This window comes from Aptenodytes forsteri, unplaced genomic scaffold, assembly GCF_000699145.1.
Source record: "Aptenodytes forsteri isolate BGI_AS27 unplaced genomic scaffold, ASM69914v1 Scaffold109, whole genome shotgun sequence".
Lineage (NCBI taxonomy): Eukaryota > Metazoa > Chordata > Aves > Sphenisciformes > Spheniscidae > Aptenodytes > Aptenodytes forsteri.
The window spans coordinates 1,878,055-1,886,530 of record NW_008794431.1 but is presented as its reverse complement, the minus strand read 5'-3'; positions in this window follow the sequence as shown (position 1 = coordinate 1,886,530).

The window sequence follows — 8,476 nt, the reverse complement described above, 5'->3', positions numbered from 1 at the left end:
CACAAAGGCCATCCTGCAGCTCCCCAATACCAGCGCCTGGGCACCCACACCCAATACAGCAGCACAGGTAAATCTCATTACAAAAAGGTCCAGTTAATTAAAAACTTCGGAGGATTTGGCAGAGGCTGGCCCGCAGGATGTGCAGGACGCACATGTGCAAACGTGTCCGACAGCTTGGTGTAGTGCCACACACGAGCTAACCAAGAGTCAAGCACGTGCACAGGGAAGGACAGGACACTGCGCACAACCCTACTGCAAACACCCATCGAAGAGCCAGACCTGTTCCAGCTTCAATTTCTGGTCACTACAAATCAGGTTACCACCACCAGCTGTGGAAGCACTGGGGAGGCAACGCTCACTGAAGACAGCTTCAAGAAAACATGGCACTTCTGGGCAGAAACAAACAAACAGCTACTGCCTCCACTCCAAAAGAGCTGTGTGTGAATAGAGGAATATTCACTGAGTAGAGTTTCAGAAAGGATTCTGTGTGAAATTTGGGGAAAAAGTAACAAAAACCCCCTAAATATGGCCAAAACTGAGAAAGGGACAGAGTAGCACTACAGAAGAACCAGGCAGGTCTGTAGGACTGTGGAAACAACCTCCAGGGAAACCTGAAGTACAGAGATTTGGGGGGAGAAATGTCTAGAGGGAGATGCAGGCAAAAATCGTCTTTTCTTGCTCTGATTTGCAAGAAAATAAAACCTTTTACGTTTGACATAATTGAAAGGTTCTGTAGTAAACAAATAGTGGATTTTTCTGGTCACCCAAAAGGACTCCTCACCAGTGGCTAACCATGCAGGCCCAAAAGGAAATGTCACAGTATATGCTGGTGTTGTGCTTAAATTGAATAATCTTTGTCATTTTCCGTCAGACTTTTCTTGGTCACTAAACACATAAGTAACTGCCCTGAACACGTACACATATGTATACTTAAACACTGTCATCCTGACTGAGAGCTCAGAGCTACTCGCTGTGTCAAAGCAGTAGCAAAAATATATATTTCCATAAAACTCTCCCTCTGTTATGGTATCTGTGATTGTAACAACCCTTCTTGGTTATCACAGCATGGCATAAAGGCCAGGGCTGGGGGGAATGAAATTACAACCATAAAGGATCACGGTGCTAACCTGACTACTCACACAGCAAGGCGCTATGCTCTGGTGTTGTCTACCGCTGCTGAAAATAGTTCAAGTCTTTCGGCTTTGGGAAGAAGCATATTCCTAAACTGACAGGTTATGTTTTCCTTCCTAGCTTTAGGTTACCAGCCCAGAGGTGGATTATTCTACTACATAGGTTCACATACATAAAAAAAAAAAAGAAAAAAGTAGAACCAGCATGGCAAATTAAGGAAATTCTCAGTTCACGAGAATACATATTACTAATTTTCCCCATAATTTATCCAGCTATAGGACCAGGTTTTCAGCTGTAGCAAGAAAATAAATGTTAAAGTATCCGGAGGCTTAGTGAAATATTTGATGCACAAGGCACCCCAGCCACACTCAGCCTCCTCCCAGCCTTTTTGGGCTTCCACGAAATCCTGCTCACCCTGCAACCAGAGACCTGCAGCAGCAGCATACACACTGTCTGCCCAAGGTTTGGTCATATTTACTTTCATTAGGTATTCCTCCCTCAGAGGGGCATCACCAAGAGCCTGGCAATCACTCCTGAATAACAGCAAGAACGAAAACAAGAACAGGTAGGCATAGCCACAAATTCAAAGAAAGCACAGCAATTCTGGAAGTACTGCAGGAGGTCTAATATCGAGGCACACAAATTTAACAAATAGTTGAACACAAATTCTAAATCCCTTGGACTGTTAGTATTTCAGATGGTTATGTTGGCAAATATTTTACAAGTAATGACAAATATTGAATTTGACACACAACAGAGACAGAAGGGTTACTGTCAAAACTAACTTCAGTGGCAACAATACTGTTCAGCTTGATATCAGCACATTACACCTTTGAGCATAAAACTTATGGTTGATATTAAACACAATTCAGTCTGATGAAATTCCTAATTACGTGGTATTAAATTTTGATTGTTGCAAAAACTTTTTACTTCGCAACCACATGCTAACACAGTCAGATAAAATGAACGTTCAATTTTACTGCCAGATTTGAGAATATTATTTCTTGAACTGAAATGTAAGAACTTTAATGTTTCTAAAAAATCATTCGAAATCAAGAAAGAGTTATATCCCGGCAAATTCACAGACAAAAGAACTCCCTGTGGTACTGCTCCAAGAATGTCAAAATCTCATTAGAAAGCACTTCCATGGCTCTTTCAGCTCTAATCCCAAATGGAAAGAGCTAGATAAAAGGAATGTGGATTTAATAATTTTTGTGTTGTCCATACTCTTATAGATAGTCTACATTCACCAAAAAAAGATTAGGCTGACCAGTGAGTTCCTCAATTCTACAGTAGCAGTACTTCTCAGCTGGCTTATGCTTTAGCTCTTAGCTAAGTTTACTGAAATCTATAGATCTTTTTAGGACAAATCACAAACAAAGAGTTAATTATATATTTCAGTGTTCAAGGTTCTGTTCAAAGCCTTAAACAGAGCTAATATGCATATTTTCAAATTAAATGCAAAATTACATTTTCTGAAAAAAGACATTGCTTTTTAAAGGACAATATTTTGCTTCTAACTTTGTCCACAACAATAAAGTAACTAAGATCAAACATGCTTCAAGGATATTTATATGTCCTGAGAATCTTGTTTTAGATGTGTTCAACTAAATATTTAAGAAATTCAGTAACTGTACTGTCTTCTGATTTTTTTCCTTCTTTTGGTCGCCAACATTAAGCTACTATTGCAAGATCACAAACACAGCACTCCAGCTTCCATTTGATTCATATGTATACATAAAGCAGGCCAATTCCTGAGTAGCTTTATTTAAGGCTAACTGGATACAGTCCCAGAAGGAAAATGAATGAATCAAATGGTAACTGAAGTCTTGTGATCTTGTTTATGATGACTATGATCTTGGACAAGTAGCCTGGTGGTAGTGAACAAAAATGTCATAAAAGGGTATATTTAAGTATTCACTCGAGCATTTATCTGGAAATGCCATAATCTTTTTTAAAAATTTAGTCATGTTTATCCTTAAATCCTGTTTGATCTATATTACTGTACACACACACAAAGGGAAAGAGAGAGAGAGAGAAGTTTTATGTCATATGTAACGGCATTATATTCCACTTAAGGAAGTGAGAAAATGATTGTAAATATTGCCTCACAAAATTTAAAGAACCCTGTCTTTGAATTAAATAGATAAGTGTTTATTTGCTCTTAAATGCAGAAATTTGTTTTTGTCATTGTACTTTGATATATAAAAGAGCTATTAAAACACAACTAAGATCTATTCTCAGTTTGAGGTAGTTCAAAAGAACCACCAGTTACCTCATCAAACATGGGCAAAAATAATGTTCATTGGACAGATTTGTATATTTTGAGGCCAGAAGTACCGTTTTGATTATCTAGTCTGATTTCCTGTATAATAGTTAACACACAACTTCCTGTACAGACCCTCACCAAGTGATTTCTTCATCAAGCCTTTATTTTCTGATTTAACTAGACCATATGGTTTATAAAACAGCCAACTTTAATTCAGTCGATGTTGACGTGCTTTTAATGTTAGCTCATGTAGAAAAGGGACCAACTGACTTCTGCAAGTACCAGAACAGAAATGAGACGGTCAGCACAAATGACTAGCAAATATACCTTAGAGCTTTACATTTTCCCGTTTCTGAAACTGCCAATTCATACTCAGTTTATCTTCTTCTCCTAACTCTTTAAAGTCTTACTAGAGCTTAGTCCATTGATATTTATGACAAGTTTCAAGATCCTCTCAGAATATTAACACCAGAGGCACACTCCTAGTTCAAAAAGTCTGAAGAAGATTTGATCAAATGATTTTCATTAACACTTCCATTAACAAGTGGAACAGACAGCATTTTCCTTGTCACTTGAAAATGCAGCGAGTCACTCCATGGACTTACAAATGCTCTTCTATTCCTTTGGCTGTCTAGAATCAGTATCGTTAGAAATGGAGCACCTACACGGAATCTACTCTCTTTCTGCTCACAAGATCGGGGTGTTCCAACAAGACTGAGGATTTCCTGCCTCTGAAACCAGTCCAAGAGGTGGCCTGAAACTATGCCTGAATTTCCTGAGCTATCGGTCCACAGAGAAATACTGCTGGTGGCAAAACCACAGACTCCAATTTAGCTTTTTCTCCATTACAAAGGCATCTGAGCAACTCTCGAATTCAAGGTGAACATCTGTCCTGATGCATAGTTTGTCTAAAGGAAAAACACAACAAACAGGACAACTGCCAGAAATTTACTTTCTCTCCAACATTAAAAACAGTTTATTCAATTTCCTGGTGCCTAGAACTTCAGCAGAGCTGATTTATTATACTGCTACACAAAAAATGGATTGATACACCAAGTCCCACAACTGACCTCTGGTTCAGCAACATCTGGTCCAAAGACGTGAAAAAGTTCACTACATCTGTACATAGTAAATCAATTAGCCATAATGGAACTTGGCAGCCAATAATATAGAAGTATGGCACACAGAGTAAGTAATGATGGCTTTTACTGAGTTTAAAGATACCTTAGGACACCTATAATTCAAGAGTCTTCTTTCCTAGGGTGTCACCGTCTGCATAACATTAATGATGAAGACTGATCCTAGGTCCCACTTACCCAAACAAAACATATTTTACCTTAGGGATCAGGTCCTTATGCTTTGATTATATCATCTTCTGTTGGCCCTCCAACAGTGGTGATAGAAAATCCTTCTACAACTACAGGCAACTCTGATATTAACAGTTGGCAGTTTATAAACCAAGGGTTATAGAGTCAATCCCTTCTTTAATCCCTTGGATGACACTCTTGTTTATTTTTTCTATGTGTCTCTACAGAGAAATTTTATCAGGATAAACTGAATTTGCTTAATGCACATCTATTAATTTGGCCTCATTTTACTTTATGGTTGGTATCTTATGACTTGCTAGAGAACAAATACACAGAACATGGCTGCCCTTTTGTACTTCACGTGAAGTGAATATGGCCTGTGCTCCACAAGTATCACAAGTGACCAGAACAACACACCAAACACTCGGACACCTGGCACCTAAACCCTTTTTCACATTCCTAGTCAAGAAAACAGGCAGGTACCGCAGAATGGGAACAAGATCATTTACTGTACTGAGAAGGGCACGGTCTCAGTCTGGCATTCAGCTGGAAAATACCCAGAGCGGCCCTACAGCAGTTCTGAGGATGTTCCTTCTACCTGGATTCCCAGCATGAAGTCTCTCTTCAAAGCGCAAACCTACAACATTGCTTTCAGAGGGAAGAGCCCATTTCACTAAGGAGTAGTCTTCACACCCCCTCATTTACCAAGTAACCTCGTGCTCAGAAGATGTATGCAGGAAACGGTAGACTGGTATTAATTTTCCTCCACAGCTGCACAGTTCTCACTTCCCAGGAGAGCACCTTACTGCATGGCTGCATGGGAAAGAAGGGGAGTTAAGTTCTTTAATTCTTCTGTGTTGAATCGGAGAATCCAAGACTCATCGTTAAGAGGCAAAACCTGAACAGAAGCTTATACAACTGTATTTTGTATGGGGAAAGACCTGAGCTATTTTTTACAAATATTTACTAATCAGAGCCTTTCAGAGATCTCACATGTAGGAAAACCTGGTTCAGAGGCTCAGATTTACACACAAAGTAGGCACTGAGACATCCACCACAGTCAAGTTCAGGCACGCGACGAGGTGTAACTAATAGGGTGCGGGCTTTTGGGAGCTTTTCCTCAGAAGTCTGTTTTGCAATCCACTGTTTTTGTGATTGCGCTGTAGGAAGGTTGAGTTTGCTCATTAGACATGAAGGAATTCAGAATGGATTCTCTGTTGTCTAATAGGCCATAACTGTCATGGAAAGGTTTTTCTGTGGATAACCTCTCATTCTGTGTTTATCCCTTCACACTGATTCTCTGATATCTAGATGAGCTATTCCTGAAATTTCCCCTCAACAGGGGCATTAGTACAATATCTTTGCTATACTGGGTCCCAGCTATCTTTCGTTTGGGATAATAATGTCTCTAGATCCCTAATTCTCTGCCAAATGTGGGTGATTGGTTTAAAAGTCTGGGAGGGAGGGCATTCTTACTTATTTGTTTTTGTGGAAGAACTACCAACAAATATTCAGTAAGTAACCATAAAAAAAAAAGTGACCAAAGCTTTATCTTCTTAGGAAATTAAGCTAAAAAGTAAGAACCCCTATTAAAACAGGTATCTCCTGCATCAGGTGCTAGGCAAGCAGGTGTTTCCCAGGTGACAGTTTCTGATCTCAATTCCTGCCTTCCCCTGAAGAGTCATCAATTGCATGTTGATTGCTGATACACACATCTATTTACTATGACTTAGTCCTGTCCATAAGCAAATCTTCAAATACTGACTGGGTTACACCACTGCTTTGTAAGCAAGCCTTGCATTTCCAAACTGCTTTTCCTCTGCCCTGACACCTCTTCTGTCATTGTTATTTAATGACTGTAATGATTTTTACTTATTTTTTTCTTCCATTGCTTCTTTCCTATTTTTCAATAAGTAAAGTGGTTTTTGTTTCTCATTCTCTCCACATTTGGAGATAATTCTTCCTCTCTCTTTCTCTCTCCCCCCCCTTATCCCATTACCCAAGCAGCTTTGTTAAATGCTTGTTTTGGGACAGCGGGGGGTCTAGTGTTACTTCAGTTAATATTTTAAAGGCTTGTTCAGTTCCCTCCTGCATGAGCGCACTAGCAATAAATAGCAGTACCTAACCATACTAAGCTCTCTGTTGGGTTTACTTTTATTGCTGGAGACTAGAATTGAAACTGGGAGTTTTAAGAGTCCCTCCTTGATGAGTAACTGATGTATGTTTAGTTGAGCTAGTGTAGTGTTCTTTCTTTTACGGTTCAGTTGTGTTTTCATAAGATTGGAGGAAGGATCTAATTAATGCACTGAATATCAGTTCCAGCTGCAATATGCATTTTTTTCTATGACTTAGCATTTTCTGTGCTATGGTGTATTTATGGTTGGAAAAATAAATTATTATTTTAAAGAATGATTAACTCTGAAGCATAAAGAAACACAAGAAAAAAGCCCACCACATTTAGTAGGTTGATCAGAAAAAAAAAAAGGAAGACTAGGGAATGTAAAACTGGAAAGAGGAATATTAGTTTTGCAGCATGAAAACTGGTAGATTTTTGAGAATGGAATTCAAAACACAGTGAGTTACAGTAAGATTCCCCAACAGCTAAGGAAAGTACACAGCTTTTATGTGAGCAGTACTTTCCTCACTTGTATTTAATTTTTAATTATACAAATTGAAAAACTGCTCCAGTTGACCCAAGCATATAGCTGGGGAGTTTCATATTGTTTGCATTAGGAGGTGAAACTGGCAGTGGCATCAGACATCTCTTTGATGCGACCCCACTTAAGTTACAATAAATGTGCACAAAGACCTGCCTTCCCCCAGCTCTGCACAGATCCATCAGGAAGAGATAGGGGGTGTTTGCTTATACTTCCAAGACTCTTTCCATCAGATATTCGACCCCAAACGCTACCCTGCATGCTCACTGTCTCTGGCCACCTCTCTCACCTGTTACTTTTTCTCTAAAGGAAGAAGCAAGTCCAAGCATTTCTTTGGTTTTCTTTCAACTGCTACACAGGCCTCTCTACGTACTGCTCTGCAGTTCGTTTTTTGTACTCAGTTTCTGTCTCCTTCTTGTATATGCATACTCCTCCCTTAGAAATATTCCCTGTACATGTACTCAGACTCCAGGGAAAACTTCAGGACCCAGCGTTGCATGTGGCCTGGTGCTCTGGGCATTTGCAGAATGGGCAGAGGCTGCCTAAACAATAACAAGATAAACTGCTTCTGACATTTTGCTAAATGACCTCTCATGCTTGTCAGTTGCAATGAGATCTGCACCAACTCCCAACATCGCAATAGGCAGATTCAGTTAAAAGTAATATACACAAATCTTAATTTTATCATTTTTAACCTGTATTATCTCAAAATTCTCCATCCCATTCCAAAGCTTAAGCAATTACAAAAAGAGTTAATAAAAGCATCCTGCTTCACTTTTAGTGACTAAATAATGCTGAAAAAGTGCTCAAATACTGCAAAAAGGCAAAGCCAATACATAAATAAAACAAGTATCTCCACCAATAAGTTAAACAGAGGTCATGAGACAGATTTTCTAGTTTCCCATAGTGCAAAGTGACATTTTTCCTTGAAGACTACAGTTCCATCACTGGATTACAAGGGGAAAGGCGGTCCTTTGGGTAGCGTATGGTCTTCGCCAGAGGACATTGATCTGGATATTCGTAGAATCATTGAGGTTGGAAAACACCTTTAAGATCATCGAGTCCAACCATCGACCCAACACCACCATGCCCACTAAACCATTCCCTAAGTG